Source organism: Ornithorhynchus anatinus, chromosome 4 (genome assembly GCF_004115215.2).
Source record: "Ornithorhynchus anatinus isolate Pmale09 chromosome 4, mOrnAna1.pri.v4, whole genome shotgun sequence".
NCBI classification, from domain to species: Eukaryota; Metazoa; Chordata; class Mammalia; order Monotremata; family Ornithorhynchidae; genus Ornithorhynchus; species Ornithorhynchus anatinus.
This window is the reverse complement of record NC_041731.1, coordinates 83,424,528-83,449,403: the sequence shown is the minus strand read 5'-3', so window position 1 is coordinate 83,449,403 and position 24,876 is coordinate 83,424,528. Positions and strand designations below refer to the sequence as shown.

Sequence of the window (24,876 nt, the reverse complement as noted above, 5' to 3'; positions counted from 1 at the left end):
ACAGTCTGGCAGAGAAGTGCTCATTCACCATTTTGCTGGAATTTGTAGCTGGGCTCTGGTGATGCTGCTATTTCTCTTCTTGCAGATCTTTTTTATACTCCATTGCCTGGAGCCACCCTGGTGTCTTGTTCTTATGGTCCTGCTGTTGCATTATGATACAACTAATGATGTGCCAGTGTTTAGATCTTGGGTGCATCTAGTGTGTCTTTAGCTTATTGAATAAGGGAAAGATTGTGTGGTGATCACAAGGTGATGTTTGGTACACTCGTAAGTAGGTTTTGACGACTGCTACTTAATTTAACAATACCTTCTGGTTTGAGTATTTTATTATGTTTCAGTATTCCTACCAATATTAGGGCTGAAATATTCTATGAATTCATTCAGTAGTATTTACTGAGCACTTACTGGGTGCCTAGAATTGAATGAAATGCTTGGGAGAGTATAAGAGCATTTAACACAATCTCTGCCTTCAGGAATTTAAAAATATATAGTTTCGTAATAATCTGTAGAAAATAACATTTTTTCTTCATGTGTGTCATTCCAAGACCATAGGTGGTGATAAAAGAGGTAATTTATATAGACTGGGATTAGTGATTGCATCTCCCTATAAGACAGTGAAGCCAGCCACTCATTTGGGATCTTGTACTTCATCAGGAAGCCTAAATGTAGTCAGTTTTGCACCATTTATTCCATAGCTGAACAATTCACAGACAAGAATGGAGGATATTGTTCCCAGTGCATATTCTTCTCATTGTCTCTCAATCAATCAATCAATGACTCAATACTGAGAGCTTATTGTGTGCCGACCACTGTACTAATTGCTTGGGAGATACAGTATAACAGAGAAGGTGGATACATTCGTGGCTGTTACTTTGTTGTATTTCTGGGTGCCCTACTCTTCTTGCTATACCCATGTGACCTACAGATCCTCATCCCCTCAACGTGACTTCAGCTACCACTTTTAGAAACCTGTACCTGAAATCTACCTCTTTAGCTCAGATCTTTCATCTGCTCTGCAAGCTTGCATTTCATGTTCCCATCGGGAAGTCTCCACTTGGCTGGCCTATTGGCATCTTCGGCGCAACATGGCTTAAACTAAAGTTTTCATCTTCTCCCCTAAACCTACTTTTCCTTCTAGCTTTCCTATTTCTGTCACCAGTGCCGTCATCCTCCCTGTCTCTGAGGCTCTCAACTTTAATGTCACCTGTGACCCCTCGATTTCTTTTAACCCTCATGCTCAACTCATAGCCCAGTTCTGCCACTTCTTTCTCTACAATATTTCTCATATTTCTTTCCACCCAAATGGGCTTAAACCATATTCCAGCTCTTACCTCCCCAGTAGACTTCTATATTTGACTCCTTCTCTGAACCACTTCCGTCTTCCGTCTATACTATCCTAAAATGTTGTTCAACACTCTTCACTGCCCTCCACAGAAAAATTTAAATGTACCAGTAAGTAGTATTAGTGTAGCAGGAGAACCCCTTAAGCACTTGATATTCGATCCACCCTCAACCACCATCAGTTATGTACATAACCTTATTCTTACCCCATTTTCCCTGTTTGTAATTTATTTTAATGCTTTTCTTCCCCTCTAGACTGCAACCTCCTTGTGGGCAGGGATTAGGTGTACTATTTCTACTGTATTGAACTCCCCCAATGGCTTAGTTCTGTGCTCTGCACACAGTAAGTGCTCAAATACTACTGACTGAATAATATTTACTAAGCACTTATTTTGTGCAGAACAATGTACCAAGGGCAGGAAAAGTATACCACGATGGGAATTAGACACTGTCCCTAACCCTCAAGGTTTGGTTTTTTTTAAATGGTGTTTAAGCACTTACTCTATGACAAGCACTCTTCTAAGCAATGGAGTAGATACAAGTGAATTAGGTTTGACACAGTCCCTGTCCCACATGGGACTCACAGTCTAAGTAGGAGGGAGAACAGGAGAGTCGAGGCAAGAAGAATTTGTGACTTGGCCAAGGTCACACAGAAAGCATTAGGCAGATCCAGAATTAGAACTCTGGTCCCTTCACTCCCAGGCCCGTGCTCTTTCCATTAGGCCATTCAGCTTCTTCATTCTCAAGGGGTTCACAATTTCTCTCCAAATCAAGCAAGACTCCTGTCCAGTAACTTTGAGGTGAATCCAAACTATTCCCTTTTTACATATCTACTCTCTTCCCCAGGTCATTTTCTGCTTACCCGAAGTTCACCTTCTCGGTCGTTCATTCTCACCTTACCTTCTGGCTTCTAGCTCATGCCCTTCCCCTTGCCAGGAATTCTCTCACCCTGCAAATCTGCTGGAAGGCAACTCTGCTTTGTTTTCTCAATTCCCACCTTGTTAACAGGAAAAGAGAACAAGGGTAGTTAGAAAAAACGATTCCAGAGCGCCGTGTGTGATTTTTGTCTTCAGTTAGCTGGGAACCAGGGTGCTTGACAATCTCTAACCTTGCAATTTAGGTACTTTACTATCTCAGAAATCAATGTTATTCACTGAACATTTACTCTATACAGAGCATTGTACTAAGCACTTGCAAAAGTACAAGGCGTTTACAGTCATTTCTGAAATGAAACCTTAAATATCAGCTGATCTTCCTGATTTAGAAAGTTAGCAGGGGACTATTATTCAGGTAAACAGCCATGCTACATTCAAACACATTCAACATACTAAAATAACCTGTGGGTGTGTCCTGACCCAAAATTCAAAATAAACAGTGGCAGAACCTACATCTACCACTAATTCAAAAAAAATCCTTCAAGCTTTACAACCTACAAGGTGGCTTTTACCATGATTTCTAATGAAGGGGTATCCTACTTTATCCTGCCTGTCCATAACATTCTAAGCTAGGGATTCCACTAGGGCTTCATTGGCCAAATATGTCTTGCCTACTATCTCCCAGTGACACAGGCCTATGCCTTCTGGGTTTATGGGAATCAACCTCTGCCTTTTTGGAGAGGGTTTATCACTTTCAGGCCATTAGGGTCCCATTGAGTGGGTGGAAGAGGCAATTTCCTGAAAGGATCGAGGTACTCAGAGAGTATTAATGGATCTCTCCAAGCAGACTATTTATCCTTTCTATCATAGGGAGGTTAGACATATATTTTAGGTACCTTGTAAAAAGCTGCTATCCTAACATCTATTTCAGGAACAATACAGCTAATCTGTTCTTATTATATTATGGAGACTGTGGGACAGTTCTGATAATAAGGTAATTAACTATATATGAAGTCAAACCATCAAAAACCATAAGAGACAGTGGGGGACCATTTTTGTTTTTTTAAAATCAGTGAAAGTGCCTCATTATTTTCTGTGGGAGTGTTTCTTTTAGTGTAGTGGACTCTGACTTTTGGGACCAATCCATAAGAATAACAAAGTCTGAAACACCAACCCCAGAAACCCCTGATTTGCAATAACTTTTGTCTTTCAAGCTGAGATCCTGGATTTCTGTCTCTGTATTACATAAATCATTCTAAATTTTTTCCAGTTAGGATGATAAATTTTACTATCATATGAATCCAGTCAGAAACCAATAGGCCTAAACTAATCTGTCTTCTTAATGCATTTATTACTTTTGTTTATAACAGCCCAAGGCTGTTTTGCCATTTTATTCTAGACTCAGCTAATGAATATTTAATGCCACGTTTCAGAGATTGTATTTAAAATAAAAAAAAGTTAGTGGCTGGCAGATTCCAAATATCTCTAATAAACCAGACCTGCAGACCAACAGCCTGCATGATAACTTAATTAAAATATCAAACAGATAATAATTATGCGCTCTATTGTGACAGCTGTTCTGCAATGGATTGCTATTTTAATTAACAATAGATGATAGAGTAAAGAATAAGCATTACCACATTAGCATTTCACAAGCAAAAATACAATTTTCCCTGTTGACACAGGGCAAACACCTGTTTCTCCATCTTTAGCTTTAGGTCTCTCTACCTATGCTGGGCTGCAGACATCAGTTGCATCAGCAATAGGACTTTTCAGCTGAGCACTCTCAATGGGTTTGGCTCATGAATACACATTATGGCTTTAAAATCTAGGGCACCCGATGTCTTTTAAATGCATGGAAGAAAAACGGCATCAGTGGAAGGAGGGAAATGTATAGAAGGGAGACCTCATTTGAGCATATTTATAGCCTGCTTAGAATACAATGGTTCAGAGTGTCAAGCTCAGACCTGCTGGTAAGAATGCCCCTGTGACATGATGGTGGTGCAGTTTGTTGAGCATATTCATTTTTAAATGTGATAGGGGATTGTGCTTTGAAGGGTGGAGGTATAGTTTTGTATGATAGATATGTCCTTGCAAACTATCCTTAATAATGCTAACCATGGTATTTAAGTGGTTGTCTTATCTGGTCTTAAGCTGTCATTGTCTCCTACCCATAATGATTCCATGGACACATCTATCCCAGAATTCACTCCTCTAGTCCTAAACTTGTTCCTGTGCCTTTATCTCACCTGTCCCATCCCTGACGCTGACCCCTAGCCCGTGTCCTGCCTCTGCTCTGGAATGCCCTCCTTCCTTAAATCAGACAATTGCTCTTCCCTTCTTCAAAGCCTTATTGAAGGCACATCTCCTCCAAGAGGACTTCCCAGACGGAGCCGCACTTTTCATCATCTCCCACTCCCTTCTGTGTCATCCTGACTTGTTCCCTTTGCTCCTCCCCTTTCCCAGACCACAGCACTTATGTACATATCTGTAACTTTATTAATTTGTACCAATGTCTCTCTCCCCCTCGCTAGACTGTAAGCTTGTTGTGGGCAGGGAATGTCACTGTTTATTGTTGTACTACTATACTTTCCCAAGCACTTAGTACAGTGCTCTGCACGTAATAGTGTAGTGTATCCATAGAGGTTTCTTGGTTAAAACACGGAAGTGGTTTACCATCTCCTTCTTCTGCGCAGTCAACTTGAATCTCAGCCTTCTACTCTCTCTCATGCTGCTGATGCCCAGCACAGGTGACCTTTGACTTGTAGCAGATTGCCTTCCACTTGCTAGCCAATGCCCAAGCTAGAAATGGAATGAGTATGCCTCTGCTTGACTCTCTTTCCCATAGCTGAAACTGGTAGAGTACTGGAAACTCTCCAGGTGTGATCCTGAGAAGGGATTAAGTGCTTACTATAAGCCAAACACTGTACTAAGCGCTGAGATAGGTACAATGCAATTAGATCAGGCATGGCCCCTGTCCTACATAAGACTCACAGTCTAAGGAAATAGAAGAGCAGGTATTTGATCCCCATTTTACAGATGAGGAAACTGAGCCTAAAGTCACATAGCAGGAAGTAGTGGGGCTGGGTTTAGACCCCAGGTCTTCTGACTTCCAGTCCTGTACTCTTCTCACTAGACCACGCTGGATATTGACTTGGCATCTCAAGTGTAGAGATTCTGCTCTTTTCCTGAGTTGGTTGTACTGCAGCCTACATGAGTCAGCTGGGCTCATTCCTCACCTTGATCAACACCCTTTCTGGGCATGTTAAAGTGCAAGCTACTAAGGGAATTTACATTAAATGGAATCTCAATGCAGAACTGAATTCAGGTTGTGCTGAAGGGCCTGAGATATCTTTTCCAGGGAAGGAGTGTAATTTTCATAAAAAGTTGAAAAATACCGAGGTCCCCCTATCTTGAGCTTTTCCTCTCTCCTTCCCCCAACTGGCACCACATTCCCTCTTCAAGGATGGTTTGGACATTACTGCAGTGGCCTTGAATGATAGTTTTAGGTTTACTCAAGAGGTGATCTCCTTGCCAAAGCATTGATTTAAAGTTGCCCTCTAGACCTCATTGCAAATAATCCTTAAACTGTGATGAGAAACATGCATCAATTCATTTCTGAGCACTGTAGCATTAAAAGTGAGCACCATTTTCACATAATTGGACCATTAAGTGTGAATGCTGTAAGCAGTTTAGGACAGTCAAGTAGGAAGCACTTAAACCTTTAGTAAAATCATTTGTTATACACAACCAATCTAAGACATCATAAATACTTAATCATGACTGAGCAGAGTCACTAATATCACTATTGCCTGTTTCACACCCATACTGATAAGAAGGAAAGATCAATAGTTCCCTATTTCTGAGCAAAAGCATCAAATTAAGATTTGTAGGAGATTGCAAGATTTTTTTTCCCTCAAGTTTTCACTCCAGAGATTTTTGGATGAAGTCCGTGTCCTGGCTAGGAGTCATTTGGGTACCCCAGTATCTTGCAGCCCCAGGGCAGGAAGGTACTGATGGATATCTGGGTGGGGAGGCAATATCTGAGTGAGAGCCAAGACACAAGTTGCTGGAAGCAGGACAACTCATATCTTGCTCATAGTCAGTCATCTTCACTGCTTCATTCCTGGGACCTCGTTGTAGACCATTTATACTACCATTCACGTACCAAGGAACGCTAACTCATGTCCCTGAAGGAGTATGTTCAGGAGTCAGGAGTAAGAGACCAGGGAATTACGCAGTAGCTAGGGAATGAGCAAAAAGTAAACAGGAGCTAAACAGCCATTCCTCATGACAAGAAAGGCAAATTCCTCCCAACTTGAACTACTTCAGGAAATAAACTCCATCTCTGGGTTATAAAAATGTTTATCAAGTGGTTATATCCCAAAAGGGTCAGTCATGGGACCACTTATCTTCAGTATCTTCATTAATCACCAGAGGGTAGAAATTGTGAATATGCTTATGGGATTTGCAGACGATGCAAAATTGGATAAATTGGCAAACAGTAGGAAACACGGGAATAAAACCCAAGGTGACTTTAATAAACTAGGCAAAGGTTCCTCCAAAAATAGTTGAAATGTGGTAGGCAGAAGGACAAAGCGGTATTCTTAGGAAGAAAAAGCCAAAACATATACACACTATTTAGGCACAAGTGCAGCAGAAAGAGACTGAGAGGCCTTAGTGGATGAACCACTAGCTGAAAATGTCAGCCTGTTTTTAAAATATGTAATTTTAAAAATAACTCCATGGTACTGAATTACATAACAAAAAAACCCTTCACTCTCTTCCCATTTGCCTGGTCCTTTCTAGAATATTGTGTTCCATTTTGAAAGCCTCATCGTGTTTCATTTGTCCCTCTAGAGTGTAAACTCCTTGAAGTAAGATTGAGTCTGCTTGCTTTCTTTAACTCTCCAAATTGCTTAGTGCAGTGCTCTCCATAACATAAGTGCTCAGTAAATACCATTGATTGATTGGGTTAACCATCGAGGGTACAGAAAAGTGATAAATATGGTTAAGGAAATGGAAAACAGACCTCTAAGGGGAGTTTTAAGAAATTGCGGTGGTTCAGTTTGAAGAAGAGATGACTAGGGGTGATTTAATAATAATAACAATAATGTTATTTGTTAAGCGCTAACTATGTGCAGAGCACTGTTCTAAGCTCTAGGTACATACAGGGTAATCAGGTTGTCCCATGTGAGGCTCACAGTTAATCCCCATTTTACAGATGAGGTAATTGAGGCCCAGAGTAGTGAAGTGACTTGCCCACAGTCACACAGCTGACAAGTGGCAGAGCTGGGATTCGAACTCATGACCTCTGACTCCCAAGCTTGGGCTCTTTTCCACTGAGCTACGCTGCTTCTCCAAATGACTGCCTTCAGGTCAGTCATGACTACCATGAAGGCAGTCATGATAATGACTGTCTTCAGGTTTCTGAAGGGTATTTATGAGATGGATGCTGACCAGCTGTCTTTGATATCTTTAGAGGATTGAATAAAAGGAATGGACTTACGTTATTAAGGCCGATGAGATTTTGGTTGTAGTTCTGGAAGAGCCTATTGACTCTTGGGGTGATAAAACTCAAATCAGATTAATTAGGGAAGTTGAGCCATCTCCTCCACAGAGATCTGTAAAGAAGGGTAGACAGTCAACTGTTCTGGGTGACTTTGTTTGCACCTTTGTGGGATAAAGACTGTATTCATTCACTCATTCAATTGTATTTATTGAGCTCTTACTGTGGGCAGAGCACTTTACTAAGCACTTGGAAAGTACAGTTTGTCAAGAAATAGAGACAATCCATACCCAATGGGCTCGCAGTCTAGAAGGGGGGAGACAGACAAAACCAAGCAAATGTACAGGCATCAGTAGCATCAATGTAAATAAATAGAATTATAAATATACACACATTAATAAAACATAGAATAATAAATATGTACAAATATACACAAGTGCTATGGCACGGGGGGGGGGGGGGGTGGTACAGCAGAGGGAGGGAGTAGGGGTGACGGGGAGGGAAGGAGGAGAAGAGGAAAAGGGGGCCTCAGTCTGGGAAGGCCTTCTGGAGGAAGTGAGCTTTCAGTAGGGCTTTGAAGGGGGCAAGTGTGCTAGTTTGACTGATGTGAGGAGGGAGGACATTCCAGGCCAGAGGTATGATGTAGGCCAGAGGCTAACGGTGGGACAGGTGAGAACAAGGCACAGTGAGGAGATTAGTAGCAGAGGACGGAATGTGAGGGCTGAGCTGTATAAGGTGAGAAGGGCAGTGAGGTAGGCGAGGACAAGGTGATGGAGAGCTTTGAAGCCAAGAGTGAGGAGTTTTTGCTTGATATGAAGGTTGATAAGCAACCACTGGAGATTTTTGAGGAGGGGGGTGACATGCCCAGAGCATTTCTGTAGAAAGATAATCCGGGCAGTAGAGTCAAATATAGACAAGCAGGGAAAGACAGGAGGATGGGAGATCAGAAAGGAGGCTGATGCAGTAATCCAGTCGGGATATGATGAGTGATTGTGCTTACAAGGTAGCAGTTTGGACAGAGAGGAAAGGGCAGATCTTGGCAATGTTGTGAAGGTGAGGCTGGCAACTTTTGGTGACAGATTGGATGTGTGGGTTGAATGAGAGAGCAGAGTCAAGTATGACACTTAGGTTGTGGGCTTTTGAGACGGGAAGGAAGGTAGTGCCATCTACAGTAACGGGAAAGTTTGGAGAGGACAGGTTTTAGGAGGGGAGATAAGGAGCTTGGTCTTGGACATGTTGAGTTTCAGATGACAGGCAGACATTCAGGTGGACATGTCCTGAAGCCAGGAGGAGATATGAGCCTGGAGAGAGGGAGAGAGAACAGGGGAGGAGATGTAGATTTGGGTATCAACTGCATAGAGATGATAGTTAAAGCTGTGGTAGCAAATGAGTTCACCAAGGGAGTGAGCTTTGGCTTCAAAGCTCTCCATCACCTTGCCCCCTCCTACCTCAACTCCCTTCTCACTTGCTACTGCCCACCCTGTACACTCCACTTCTCTGCCGCTCACCTCCTCACTGTCCCCCCTTCACGCCTATCCCGCTGTCTACCCCGATCCATGTCCTACTGCTGTCCTGGAATGCCCACCTTCCTCACATCTGCCAAACTAACTCTCTTCCCCTCTTCAAAACCCTACTGAGAGCTCACCTCCTCCAAAGGCCTTTCCAAACTAAGCTCCCCCCTTTCCCTCTGCTCCTCCTCCACCCTCTGCTACTCCCCTTTCACCTCCTCTCAGCTGAGCCCCCTTTCCCTCTGCTGCCCCTCCCCTCCCCACCCCACCTTCTACTCCTCCCCCTCCTTCTTCCCCTCCCCTCAGCACTGTGCTCATTTGTATATATTAATTACCCTATTTATTTTGTTAATGAGGTGTACATCCCCTTGATTCTATTTATCGTGATAATGTCTTGTTTTTGTTTCATTTATTTTGCTCTGCTCTCTATCTCCCCTGATTAGACTGCGAGCCCATCATTGGGCAGGGATTTTCTCTAGCTGTTGCCTAATTGTACATTCCAAGCACTTAGTACACTGCTCTGCAAATAGTAAGTGCTTAATAAATACTATTGAATGAATGAGTATAGATTGAGAAGGGGACCAAGAACGGACCAGCTTCTCACCATTACGGTAGTCTATGGCTCTGTGATTTTTTTGACACCAGCTATCCCTCCAGGAGAGGATTTAAGTTTGTTTCATTCTTCCTACCTTTCTGGCGTATATGTTTCATGGCTTGAATCTTTTTTGAGTCAACAGACTCCTTTAGACTGTAATCTCCTTGTGAGCAGGAATCACGTCTACTAGCTCTATTGTATTCTACCATCTACTTAGTAAAGAGCTCTGCACACAGTAAATTCTCAATAAATATCACTGATGGATTGACAGTATTCTACTGAGGCAGCATATCTTTTTTCACCTCTATATAGTAGTGGTAATAGAACTTTTTAAGTATTTTCTGTGAGCAGAGCAGTGTATTAAGTACTGGGAAGGAATAACCAGGTGGGAATTAAGCAAGTCCCCTGGTCTTCAGAATGCTTAGAATGTAAAAATGAAATGGGAGAAAGGGGCTGACTGGAAAAAGACACAAAGGAGAGATGAGATAAAACACTAAGACAACATAAAAAATGAAAAACAAAAATCAGTAGGGTACCATGGCTAGAGAAGCAGGATTTCAGACTCCTTATGGCTCAGAGTCCCCAGTCACAACCACAGCCTCAGTGACTGCTATAGCAGCAGCTGCCATGGTCTTCCCAAGGTTTTGCAGAGGTAGTGCCATGCTGCGACTGCTTCTCCATTCCACCCTGTTGGTGTGGGGCAGATGGGGATGGAGCTTCCTCGGTTATGTGGAGGAAAGCTGGTGTGGGATCCTGGGGAGACAGGCTGGCTGCCCAATGGAGGAGGAGACTGAGGGTCTAGATGTCTCAATGGGAGGGCAGAAGTCATGCATGGATTTGCTTATCTGTCAGATGGAGAGAGAGGCTGGGGAGTGCTGTTCCCAAAGCACTCTGGGAGCAGGGCCATGTGAATGGCCATGTCAGATGACAGGTTCCTGGAGGATTTGCTTGGCTGTCTACAAGTGTTCTGGTATACACATGCCTCTAGGACATTCTCTCAGTCTCTCAGGGAATCCTGGGTTTGTTTCCACCCCTCTGGATCCTTCCCTTAGGGTCTTCAGATCCTAAAGTCGTGGCTCAGTGGAAAGAGCACGGGCTTGGGAGTCAGAGGTCATGGGATCGAATCCCGGCTTTGCCACTTGTCAGCTGTGTGACTGTGGGCAAGTCACTTCACTTCTTTGTGCCTCAGTTCCCTCATCTGTAAAATGGGGATAAAAACTGTGAGCCTCACGTGGGACAATCTGATTACCCTTTATCTACCCCAGCGCTTAGAACAGTGCTCTGCACATATTAAGTGCTTAACAAATAACAACATTATTGTTATTAAGTTGAAACAACTGCTGACCCACACATTCATTTCGCCCCACTACGGGATAGGAAATTCACTTCTCAGATATTGTAAGATCTGCATCCCAACCTGGGGAAACCTTTCTCCTGCATCCTGTCCCAAGGATCCCACAGTTTCAACCTTATATAAAGGCACCTAGAACTGATTTCGAATTCTTGTGGGAAAATTCACAGAGTAAAGTTACCAACTTGAACTGACAATGCTTTCTAAGCCAACTACTTCCAGGGACAATGATAACCTTACTTAAGATCACCTGAGATTAAAATGTGGGAATTCTACATATACAAATTTTGTGAGTGCTCTGCTTTACCTATTCACAGGTGTTATTTCAGGAGTTATTTCATATGTGGTTTGGAATAAGTACCGACCCCTCTCACTGTCTTTAAAAATAGTTTCATTACCACCAGAGTTTACTGGCTCTTAGAGGTTGATGACTGTATCAGAGGGATCACATTAAACAAATTGTTGAGACTGCATATTTTGCAAGGAAAGGACACCATAAAATTTGTTGAGCAGGAAAGAGCATGTCTAATTTATAGGGCTTAAAATGGAAGCCTCTGTTTAGTTTGGTTTTTGCTCAGAGAGCTTTTAAGTTTTCACTTATAAATAAACCAACCCCTATAAGAAGCAACCTGAAGTCTAATAAATAATCATCAGTTTTTATTATGTATAATATTTTCAGGAAAGAATGAAATTATACAAGAGAGCATAAGATATAATTCCAAAAATGCAGGGATAAAAGGAAAATATGGTGAATAGCAGACTTGTCCTCTGTTTAGAATTGAGCAATGTTCTCTCCATTCATCTTCTGGTTTCCACGAAGTAGCTTCAGAAAAAATTGGGTTAAACTTCATGAACCCATGTGGCCTGGTTCAGGACTAGACTAATCGCTCTGACTCTCCTGCAATAAATCTTCATTTCTCAGTGTGTGATTAGTTTGGCTTTCACAGAAACTGGCCATCTGATCACTCCCCCGGCACACTGAATATGTAACCACCATTAAATCACCAAATAAAACATGTCTGGTGAATGTCATCTGACTTCATCCACTTAGACATTTAGGTATCACAGTTTATTTCTCCGAGATGATGGAGAGCCCCTAGCTTGACACTCTCCCTAAGTCTCAGAAGTCAGTGGAGATGGTAGTCTCCCAGATATGGGCAGGAATTTGGCACATTTTAACCTGGAAGAAGTTCCAGGATGAGGGAGTGGTGTAAGCAAGGGTCGGAAGCAGCCTAGACTAGAGAAGCAGCATGGCAAATGGAAAGAGCACAGGCCTGTGAATCAGAGGACCTGGGTACTATTCCTGGTTCTGCCACTTTCCTGCTGTGTGATTTTGGGCAAAAGACTTAACTTCTCTGTGCCTCAGATACCTCATCAGTAAAATGGGGACTAAATCCTATTGCCTCCTACCAAGACAGGGAGCCCAATGCAGGACAAGGACCGTGTCCAGTCTGATAACCTTGTATCTACAATAGTACGTAGCACAGTGCTTGCACATACTAAGCACTTAACAAATACCGTAAAAAAAACACCAAAAGTGAGGTATTGTCAGAAGGAAAGATTAAGTGACATGAGCCATGATAGAAACTGCTATCTTCAGTTCTTGTTTGTTAATTCTCACCACCCCAAAATACTCCTCAATCTTTCTTGTCATAAAATTCCATATCAATATCTAGGACAGCAGGCTGTGGAAGTAACTTTCCTCCTCTCCTTACCCAATGTATTTTGTAATTTGAACATATCAGGAAACTGAGCTATTGCACATCCTAACAAACTGGGCTCATTGTAGTGCGATATTCAAATTAGTTTCCTCCCCTCTTCAGGATTCTGTAGTCCTTGGTGATTAGTTCATTTTTCTTATGAACCAAGCAACCTACTTCTCTTTAGAGAAGTGAAATAAAATTAGATTTCACTTACCATTGTCATTTTTATTTATTTTCACTTTCTCTCAAAAAGGCTTACATTCATAAAAGGGCAAGCTGATCTAAAAAATGTGACAAAGAATGATCAAATCCAACAGAACGGAGTCTAGAATTCTATGGCAATAATAAGGCTGATTCTTTTCATAATAAAACAGTGTTTCTGCATAACAGCAATTCTAATTGTAGTGCTTGACATTCAGTGCTAATCCAGTAGCTCTAAAGCTTATTAAAGATGGCAGCAGGCACACTGGCAGCATAGGAGTGGGTCAGAAATTGTCAAGAACAATCCTAGTTAGGGGTTGGTGCTAATAATCGAGAAATATGTTTTTTTTCTAGAAATCCACAAGCGAAACGTCAACTGCATCCCACGGCTTAGTGAATGATGTTCAGGGATACAGGATGGGCCAACAGCACATCTAAACATCCTCACAGATATGAGGACCGTTTTTTACCTTTTTGTTTTTCTTCTATTATTTATCTAGCTGTGTGGAGTTTTTCTTCTCCATGGAATTAGCAGCAGAATTAACAATAAAAAATAAATGTCAGCTTTTCCTTCTAGAAGTTGAGAAATCACACTACCTGTGCAGAGGATAGAAGGGGGGCTAAGAGCAACTTCTTAACATGGAAGGTTTGCTTTAAACGAGCTTCAAGGCTGGGTCTTCAGGGATGGAGAGAGCTACAAATATTTTGCGCTGTATATTCAGGGGTGCCTGGAGGCCACCCATAAAACCCTTATTCATCATTAATCTCCTGGCACAGCAAATGTGCCAGCCGCACTTGACAGTTACAGTTTGCTGAGGATATTGGGCCGGGCCGTCATTTTGGGGGTCACCTTGCTAATTTAATGGAAATCCTCTGAGCGAGGTCTGAGGGACGTGATCCGGTTTGTCACCTCCCGGCCTGTTCTAATGTTGTGTTTGAAAAACACCGCACTTCATTCCTACCACCACTCACGAGTCCTTCTGAATGGTCTTCAAGTCACCTGCTGGGTGAGCAGGAACCGTCCTGGGAAAATTAGTAAATTAAAGATGACAGAATCTTGTCACCAGCAACCTTTAATGAACACTGTGGAGAATTGCATGTCTTCTTGTTCACTGTCGCTCTGTAATTTATATCCAGTAACCCCACTTTCCCTGGTTTGTGGAGAGTTCAGGGAGGAATATTTGTTGCTGCTGCACATTTAAGCAAGCAAATAGGATTGTATAAATTGGTGGAAGGATGGAATGAGAAATAATTTGGGACAGGGTTGTGCTCTAAACTAAGAACAGGCCTTTGTAATTGCTGGGGATTTGCTTTCTTGGGATTGCAGAGTTTTCTTGCCTGCCAGCCTCCACAATGTGGTGAAGTGCAGGAGCACCAGTCTAGAAGCCTGGGTTTGATTTTTCAGCTCTGTCACCAGCCTGCTGTAACCTTGGCCAAGTCTTTTAACCTGACTCTACCTCAATTTTCTCTTCCACAAAATGGGGATAATAATACATGCCTTTCTGCATCCTTAGAGGATTTCTGTGAGGGCAAAATTAAATAATGTGAGAGCAATTTGGGGATAAAGGTATTATTACAGGAAATTTTAGTTTGCGGCTATTGACAAGTCCTTCTCTTTCTTCAGCCAAATTCAAAAAATACTCTGTATAGCAAAGTTTAAATCCCAGGATCAAATTTATATAAACTTTATATAAAGCATTCATGAATTTTTATCGGGGACAGAAGTGTCAGGTGGCCAGCACGGGGAAAAAAACACATGATTTTTCTCTTTGCATAGTAATGAACATCCTAGAAATTTTAGGAAAAACCCTCCTTGCAACTGAATTCACTTTTTCTGGTTATGGTGAGTCCTTGCTCCTGTGAGGTACATGCAGAATTCCTACTGATACCCAGGAGGAGGCTCCAATCATCTGCACAGGGAGAAGGAGCCCACCACACATTATTAATTCTGGTAAGCCTGAAGCTGAGGTTCCTTTGAGAGGTCTATGGTTTCAAACACATGGTTAGAATTAGTTCTTGAGACTGTCAGTGCATCAGCACCTGTGAAAATGCCTTCTTTCGTCTCCAATATGCCAGAGGCTGAGGTGTATAAGGCAACCAATTGCCCAAAGTAGTAATGGGCCACTGAGCGAAACACAGACAGCAAAGCATTGTGGACTGTGCAGAAAAGGCATTTCAGAGGCCTATTTCCTCATTACCCCCAATCCCCAGGGTGACAGAGCTGTGAAGGGGATCTGTTTACGGTGCTCTATTCTGAACGAGGCTATCATTTCAGTTCCAACTAGCATTCGCTCAATGCCTTTACGCACAACAGGCAGTTTTAATTAATCGTCACAGTGGGTGTTGTGTCTTGATTTCTTAGATTATGTGTGCGTTGCTGAGAAGTTGGATCTGCAGTCACTCCTCCTTGCCCTCTACCCTTTCTGTGTCTTCCATGCTCTGGGTAAATCCACTCAATTGTACTTACTGAGCACTTACTCTGTGCCAAGCACTGTACTAAGCCCTTGGGAGAAGACACTACAAAAGAATAGGTAGACAGGATCCCTGCCCACAGGAAGCTGGATCTTCCTCATCCCTCTCACTCCCCGGAGTTGTTGCTTCTCCAGAAAAATAGATACCTAACATGTGCCACTTTGGAAATCCTAAAGTTCTGGGCAGAACCAGGGTGCCCAGATAACTTTCATGTGCTGATCGGAAGGGTGCACTGCTCCTCTCATGAATATATATTGATCTGTAAACCCCCAGCAAATGAAGCTTCCACAACACTGAGGCCTCAGATTTTCATCTGCCCTTTTGCTAAATCTGTGTTTGCTTTGGAAAATAACTTTTAATTAAAACCACTCTGCGGACTTTACCCTGTATTTATGTTTCAACGTTGGGAAGCCAGATATGTAATTACAATAGGATGAGCTGGAACAGGTAGGGAAGATCATATATTCTGTTGTCTTTATAGCATCAGTGGAACTTTTACTTTCCTTAGAAGGCTCTTTCTCTCACAACTCTCTTTCAAGTTCTAATGTATACATAGAGAGCATGAAATAGAGGACAGTGTCTGCCTCCCTCACTGGATTGTAAGCTCCTTGAGGGCAGAGATTATATTTACTAATTCTATTGTACTCTCCCTAATGCTTAGCATGGTGGTCAGAATACAGTAAGCACTCAATGAATAAAATTGATTCATTGATTGACAAAAGTTCTGTTTGCAACAATATGTGTGTACGTGGCTCAGTGGAAAGAGCCTGGGCTTCGGAGTCAGAGGTCATGGATTCGACTCCCGGCTCTGCACTTGTCAGCTGTGTGACTGTCGGCAAGTCACTTCACTTCTCTGTGCCTCAGTTACTTCATTTGTAAAATGGGAATTAAATGTGATGACCTGATTACCCTGTATCTCCCCCAGCGCTTAGAACAGTACTCGGCACATAGTAAGCCCTTAACAAATACCAACATTATTATTATATGCGTATGTATATATATACATAAATATATGATGATGATGTTGGTATTTGTTAAGCGCTTACTATGTGCCGAGCACTGTTCTAAGCGCTGGGGTAGACACAGGGGAATCAGGTTGTCCCACGTGGGGCTCACAGTCTTCATCCCCATATACAGAGGTATTACTTGTTTTAAAACATATAGGAGCTGAGGGAAAAATAATGGACATACACAGTCTCAGGGAGGAAAAGCAGATTTTTATCCCCATTTTATAAACGAGGACACTTAGGCCCAGAGAAGTTAAATGACAGATCGGGGAAGTGGAACCAGGACTAGAACTCAGATCTCCTAATTCTCAGTACTATGCTCTTTCCACTAGGCTATGCAGCTGAGAACCCCTGAGGCATAGAGAGTTAGGGGTGAGTGAACCCGAAGCTCTAGGGCTTGTTTAAAGCAGGTCTTGCAAAGTAGTGGGGAGTAGAGATGGGATGAGGAAAATGCACCTCGAGAGAGTCTATCCTCAATCAGACCAAAGGACTTATGTCCTCAGCCCTGAGGTGGACTTCGGAAAGAGATGGATGGCAGTCTGAAAACATGGTGCCACACCCTTACATGTCAGACTATACCACATGCTTGGTTTCCTCAGGTAGATTTGGGTTAAACCTGGACTTTTCCCATAGGGAGCCCTGCTCAAAAACATGCCTGCCCCATCCCAATTCCTCCTGTGAATGTTTATTTCTGAATGATGAAGGCTTCGTTGGAAGTAGCATGGCTTAGCAGAAAAAGACAGGGAGCTGGAGGACCTGAGTTTAAATCCCAGCTCTACCACTTCCCTGCTGTGTGACCTTAGGCTAGTCACTTAATTTCTCTGTGACTCAGTTTCCTAAATTGCCAAATGAGGATTCAATAGCTGTTTTCCCTCCTACTTAGACTATGAGCCCCAAGTGTCCAGCCTGATGAATTTGTATCTTCCCAGAACTTAGAACAGTGCTTGAAACATAGTAAGTACTTAAATGCTATAAAAAATCATATAAATGAATCAATAATATATATTGAGCTCTCACCCTAGACAGATCACTGTACTAAGTGCTTGAGAATACACTGTAGCTATTAGATGTTAAAGCCCTCAAGGAGTTTACAATCTGAATGAGGGAGAGAGACACTAAAATAAATTTCATGTAGTGGGAAGTAACAGATCTTAAAGTTATGTACATTTGTGCTATGAGGTCTGGGAGGTGAGTAAGCAAGTTTTTAAGTATCAAGGAAAGGCTGGAGTGGTAGAAACCAAGTTCTGAAATGGCAATATTGGGGGTAGATAAGGTGGGGAGATGAGAGATTAATCAGGACAGGCCTCCTGGAGGAGATCCAATTTCAGAAGTTTCTTGAAGATAAGGAGAGCAGTAGAATGTCAGGCGGGAAGTGGGGAACGAATCTCAGACAGAAAGGAGGGAGTGAGCAAGAGTTGTGCAACAAGAGACAAAAGAGAAACCATGGTAAACCATAATCCTGGAGCTCCTGTATACAGCAAGAAAGAATTTGAGGGGAATTGAGAGAGTTGAGTCCATTAGATTTGGCATGGACAAGGTCAGGAAGTCAAATGTCTATTAGGTTGATGCACCCTACTGATATTTAGCCCGAATTATATAGCTATTGATATTAATGATCTGTAAGAAGACAAGCAATGTGTCATCAATACCCTGTAGATCTTCACAGCATTGACCAAAGGGTTACTAAAAGGGTCAACATCTCATCCTATGGGGAAATCTAAGAAATGTGCCTGACATGCTAATGAAATTTAAGGTTTTGTGTGCAGAGAGAATCCAAACCAAGTCCTCTTTCCTTCCTTCTCTGAAGACTTTCTATGAACACTGCCCACTAACACAGCCTTACTGAAAAGAATGGCTACAGGTTCCTCTCAAACAAGTAGGAAATACTAAAGAGATAATAATGCCATGTATTTTTTTAGTACTTTTATTTTCCAAACTCCCTATCAATGAATCTCATTTTGTGCATACAACATCCCTCTGAGGCAGGAAAACATAGATAACGTTACTCCCATTTTATAGGTGAGGGAATTGACAGATTAAACAACTTGCCTAAGGACACTGTAAATTGGACTGTAAGCTTGTCTTGGACAGGAAACGTGCCTGTTATATTGTTATACTGTACTTTCACAAGTGCTTAGTACAGTGATTGACTGACTGTCTGCACAGCAGGCCAGTGGCAATGCTGGGGCTAGGGCTATGGTCTCCCATTTCCTAACCACAGGTTCTTTTCAGTTGCCCTCTGCCCCCCAGAGCTGTAGCCCACTTGAATTATCTGTTTAACAGGCTTTTCCTGACAAATAATACAGGTGACACAACTGAGGCTTGTTAACTGGCCAATGTGGGAAGGCATGGCTTTCATTCCAACGCCATCGTCAGAGCCATGAAGAATGGCCAAGCTCCCAGACCTTATGATCTGTCTGCTGAGATGAGACAGAGTGATGCATGCTTAATCACCTACATGGGTATTTCCTCAGCAAGCAGATAGTATGCTGAGGACGTGGCACAAGATTTCAAAAATGTACCCAGTCTCAAGAAAAAGACGAGGCTGTTTGAGGAAAGTGGCATTCATTCATTCGATCGTATTTATTGAGCGCTTACTGTGTGCACGGCACTGTACTAAGACATCGCAATTCTCTCCAATGTAGGCAAGATCCTAGCTAGAGTGCTCTTGATTCATTTACTCTAAAACTTTAACTGTGCCCTCCCAGAATTTCAGCACCAATTATTGCTGGATATAATGGTCATATTTTCCATTAGATGTCAAGTATAAATGCAGAGATCAGGGCCCACATTACCACTCAGACCCTATCAAAGCATTCCAACTGGGCTTTAGAAATTACTAATCTTGTTAGGTTGTTCTGAGCAGTTTATCAAATCTCTAAGATTACTCCACAGTGATATAGCTGGCCACACCAGAATTGTTGGGTTTTGGGTTGGCCATTTTCCCATCACTAGTGGAGGATCAGCTTAGCTTAGTGATAAGAGTACTAGTCTCGGAGACAGAAGACTTGGGTTCTAAACCCAACACTCAACTCGACTGCTGTGTGACCTTGGGCTAGTCCCTTCACTTCTCTGGGCCTCAGTTTCCTCTTCTGTACAGTGGGGATTAAATGCCTATTCTCCCTCATCCTGAGATTGCAAGACCCGTGTGGGACAGGGACTGGGTTTGACCTGATTGCCTTGTGTCTCCTCCACTGATGAGTACAGTTTTTGGCACATAGTAAATGCTTAACTACGAAAATTATTTTTACTAGAGAAGCCAGAATGGGTGCTAGGGCTTGGCTTGTTCAACCTGTTCTATGCAGTCATGCCTGAGGATACAATAAGGAATCTGATGTCAAAATGCTGTTTCTGATCTTCAGGAAAACTCTTTCATTGCAACAGCTTGTGAGCACAGTTGAAATTCCTCGACTGTGCTCTAGGAGCATGCACCAAAAGACGTTATATTCCCAGTGAACAGGGCAATCAATCAGGGCTTTTATTGTGTGCAGAAGACTTTACTAAGTGCACATTTCCTGCCCTCGAGGAGCTTAATTTTCCATGCCTCAGTTTCCCTATGCAAAATGGGATTGAAATTCCTGTACTCCAAGCTACTTTGAGATAAGGAGTGTATTGGATTTATTTATTCATTTATTTATTTGTATTGATGTCTGTCTCCCACTCTAGACTGTAAGCTCCTTGTTGGCAGGAAATGTGTCTGTTATATTGTACTCTCCCAAGCACTGGTAAGCACTCAATAAATGCGAGTGAATGAATCTGATTATACTGTATCTAATCCAGTGCTTATCAGAGTGCTTGGCAATTCCTAAGTACTTAATAAATGAAGCAGCATGGCCTAGTCGATAAAACTTGGGCCTGATAATACCGGAAAACAGCCACAGCAGGTAATCTGGCATGCTATAAAACAATTAGAAAGGAGATGTCTGTCATAGTAGAAAAGGTGGTGAAACACACAGAAACAGAAATGACAGTGAGGGTAGCCAATGCCATAGTTTAACAAGGGGCAAAGTGTATAAGAGATTGTCAGTCACCCTTTATTCATATCACTCACGCTCACACACAAAAGCTCACACCCACACATACACCAATGTAAAATGTCTCTGTCAGGAAGGTTATTTTCAAATGGGAACGAATCTGTCTATCCTGTTCTCTGAAATAAAAATTTGGGTTGGTTCATGTCATTGCAGTTTTTCTGGGAAAACCCTGAAATAACAATACAAAGATTATTAAAAAGTCAATTTAATTGTTTAAAGTTATTTAAAATTTTTAATTTTTAGGAAAGGAATGAATTCAGCCTTGGAAGCCATCATGTGCCTGCTGCTCACCACTGTTGGTTTTCCAAGACTTGTGCCTCAGGAAGTAAGCTTTATTCAGTCTTAGACCTGTGACAAATGAGTGAAAGTAATCTGAGGAATGAGTAACAGTTTTTAAGTTTCATTAGAGGAGATTTGCTTCATGGTGACTGTCAGCCACTGGTTATGAAGGAAATAGGCATTCACTGTACTCTGGTCACTATCAGCTGTCTGTGGTGTTTCCATCCTCAACCATCTGTTCCTAGGGAGACCCAGCCCTTATTGCAGGCAGCTGGGAAATGCACTGCATGCAAGACATTTACTGAAAGGAGTTAGCCTCCAAGATCATTCTCCCTGCATCTCTGTCTTCCCTTATATCCTAATCCCTAATCCTAGGCATGGACCTGGAAGTCAGAGGGACCTGGGTTCTAGTCCCAGCTCTGCAAATGGCTTACTTTGTAATCGGGCAAGTCACTTAATTTCTCTGTACCTCAGTTTCATCAACTATGAAATGGGGATACCTGTTCTCCCTCCTCCTTAAACAGTAGTCATTATGAATTCTTGAAGAAAGAATCATGCATCAATTCCATCATGAAAACTGTGAGTAAAATGTGTGTATCACAGCAGTGGGATTTAGGCATCTTGGTCTCAGCAAGACCACCTAGATCCCACTATCGTGGAAAATAGAAGCAGGCCTAGATCTTTTGAAAACTCAGCAAAGTCAATGGAAGCCTTAAATTGTTGTATTTTAATCTTCATTTGTCTCTTAAATTTGAAAAAAAGGTGGGTTGTTATCTGAGTTAGCTGTTCATGCTGGAGGCATAGCTGAGCTCTCCCTTTCCCTCTTCTCCTCTTCCCCTTCCCATTTCCCTTTTTCCCTCCTTCTGCTCTTCCCCCTTCCCCTCCCCACAGCACTTGTGCTTATTTGTATATATTATTACTTTATTTTGTTAATGATTATATATCTATGATTCTATTTATCTTGATGATATTGATGCCAGACTACTTGTTTTGTTCTGTTTTGTTTTGTTGTCTATCTCTCCCGTTTAGACTGTGAGTCTGTTGTTGGGCAGGGATTGTCTCTATCTGTTGCCAAATTGTACATTCCAGGCACTTAGTGCAGTGCTTTGCACATAGTAAGTGCTTAGTAAATACAATTGAATGAATGAATGAATGGCCCAGGGGGAGTGATGCACTGAAAGATTTAGAGTGGTAGGTCCTGGGGCTAGAGTAGTGGGGAACTGGGGAAGAAGAAGCTAACTGGCAGGAGGAAGAATGAAGGGAGTGAGAGTGGGAAGAGCAGTAGGAGGGCAACCGCTCACCAAGGAAGCATCCTTAGCATATCTGGGCTATAAACTATATTTTGTCTAGCAATTCTATTTATTGAGCACTTAGTGGTATTTATTGTGTTTATGGTATGCACAGTACTAAGCCCTTGGAAGAGTATAACACAAAAGAGTAGGTATAGATGATCACTGAGATCACAGACTAAAGTTGGAGAAGTCATTGAAATTAATCACACATAGATAGATGCATAAGTGCTGTGGGGTTGGAGTAGGGATGAATATCAAACTGCTTAAGGGGAACTGGCAGGAGTGCATAGGTGATGCAGGACTTAATCCGTCATTAGTATTTATTGAGCACTGACTGTGTGCAGAGCAGTGTAAAAGTGCTTGGGAGAGTACGATATAACAATAAACAGACACATTCCCTGTCCACAACGAGCTTACAGTCTAGAAGGGGAGACAGACATTAAATAAATTAGGAATTGGGGGCTTAGTTGAAAAAATGATTTATGAATGATTTATGAATTTGAGTGTCATGGTTGCATGGGGACCATTCTAATCCTCTCCATAAAATTCCAATTTTAGTATATATGCTGTTGAAATGAGCAAACACAGCTCCAATCCAGATTTCACTTGCATATAAAGGGATTCACCCTGTTCATATCCTGAACATCTGATGCTATTTTGTATGGCCTGGCTCCTTCAAAATTGTCTTTGTTTTGTTTTGTTGTTCATTCATTCATTCAATAGTATTTATTGAGCGCTTATTATGTGCAGAGCACTGTACTAAGCGCTTGGGATGAACAAGTCGGCAACAGATAGAGACAGTCCCTGCCGTTTGACGGGCTTACAGTCTAATCAGGGGAGACGGACAGACAAGAACAATGGCAATAAACAGCGTCAAGGGGAAGAACATCTCGTAAAAACAATGGCAACTAAATAGAATCAAGGTGATGTACAATTCATTAACAAAATAAATAGGGTAATGAAAATATATACAGTTGAGCGGACGAGTACAGTGCTGTGGGGATGGGAAGGGAGAGGTGGAGGAGCAGAGGGAAAAGGGGAAAATGAGGCTTTACCTGCGGAGAGGTAAAGGGGGGATGGCAGAGGGAGTAGAGGGGGAAGAGGAGCTCAGTCTGGGAACGCCTCTTGGAGGAGGTGATTTTTAAGTAGGGTTTTGAAGAGGGAAAGAGAATCAGTTTGGCGGAGGTGAGGAGGGAGGGCGTTCCAGGACCGCGGGAGGACGTGACCCAGGGGTTGACGGCGGGATAGATGAGACCGAGGGACGGTGAGGAGGTGGGCGGCAGAGGAGCGGAGCGTGCGGGGTGGGCGGTAGAAAGAGAGAAGGGAGGAGAGGTAGGAAGGGGCAAGGTGATGGAGAGCCTTGAAGCCTAGAGTGAGGAGTTTTTGTTTGGAGCGGAGGTCGATAGGCAACCACTGGAGTTGTTTAAGAAGGGGAGTGACATGCCCAGATCGTTTCTGCAGGAAGATGAGCCGGGCAGCGGAGTGAAGAATAGACCGGAGCGGGGCGAGAGAGGAGGAAGGGAGGTCAGAGAGAAGGCTGACACAGTAGTCTAGCCGGGATATAACGAGAGCCCGTAATAGTAAGGTAGCCGTTTGGGTGGAGAGGAAAGGGCGGATCTTGGCGATATTGTAGAGGTGAAACCGGCAGGTCTTGGTAACGGATAGGATGTGTGGGGTGAACGAGAGGGATGAGTCAAGGATGACACCGAGATTGCGGGCCTGAGAGACGGGAAGGATGGTCGTGCCATCCACGGTGATAGAGAAGTCTGGGAGAGGACTGGGTTTGGGAGGGAAGATGAGGAGCTCAGTCTTGCTCATGTTGAGTTTTAGGTGGCGGGCCGACATCCAGGTGGAGACGTCCTGGAGGCAGGAGGAGATGCGAGCCTGAAGGGAGGGGGAGAGGACAGGGGCGGAGATGTAGATCTGCGTGTCATCTGCGTAGAGATGGTAGTCAAAGCCGTGAGAGCGAATGAGTTCACCGAGGGAGTGAGTGTAAATGGAGAACAGAAGAGGGCCAAGAACTGACCCTTGAGGAACTCCAACAGTTAAAGGATGGGAGGGGGAGGAGGCTCCAGCGAAGGAGACCGAGAATGACTGGCCTGAGAGGTAAGAGGAGAACCAGGAGAGGACAGAGTCCGTGAAGCCAAGGTGAGATAAGGTATGGAGGAGGAGGGGATGGTCGACAGTGTCAAAGGCAGCAGAGAGGTCAAGGAGGATTAGAATGGAGTAGGAGCCATTGGATTTGGCAAGAAGGAGGTCATGGGTGACCTTAGAGAGAGCAGTCTCGGTAGAGTGGAGGGGACGGAAGCCAGATTGGAGGGGGTCTAGGAGAGAATGGGAGTTAAGGAATTCTAGGCATCGATTGTAGACGACTCGTTCTAGGATTTTGGACAGGAAGGGTAGTAGGGAGATAGGACGATAACTGGAGGGGGAAGTGGGGTCAAGAGCGGGTTTTTTTAGGATGGGGAGACGTGGGCATGTTTGAAGGCAGAGGGGAAGGAGCCCTTGGAGATTGAGTGGTTAAAAATACAAGTTAAGGAAGGTAGGAGGGCAGGGGTGATGGTTTTAAGAAGGTGAGAGGGAATGGGGTCCGAGGCGCAGGTTGAGGGGGTGGCACTTGCGAGGAGGGAGGAGATCTCCTCTGAGGATACTGCAGGGAAGGATGGGAAAGTAGGGGAGGGGTTGGTGCGGGGGAGGGGAGAGGTGGAG

General features: G+C 43.1%; 1 protein-coding gene and 2 non-coding genes across 10 annotated transcripts in view; 1 reads left to right on the top strand and 2 right to left on the bottom strand.

The window, feature by feature from the left end:
• Positions 1 to 24,876, top strand: part of NTNG1 (netrin G1) — a 301,578-nt gene that overhangs the window by 124,175 nt on the left and 152,527 nt on the right. The window lies entirely within an intron of this gene.
• On the bottom strand, positions 4,977 to 5,114 carry LOC114811574. Its single transcript, XR_003759271.1, has one exon. It is a non-coding gene; the product is annotated as a small nucleolar RNA SNORA7 (small nucleolar RNA).
• Positions 22,639 to 22,749, bottom strand: LOC114811668. The gene has a single exon (XR_003759364.1). It is a non-coding gene; the product is annotated as a U6 spliceosomal RNA (small nuclear RNA).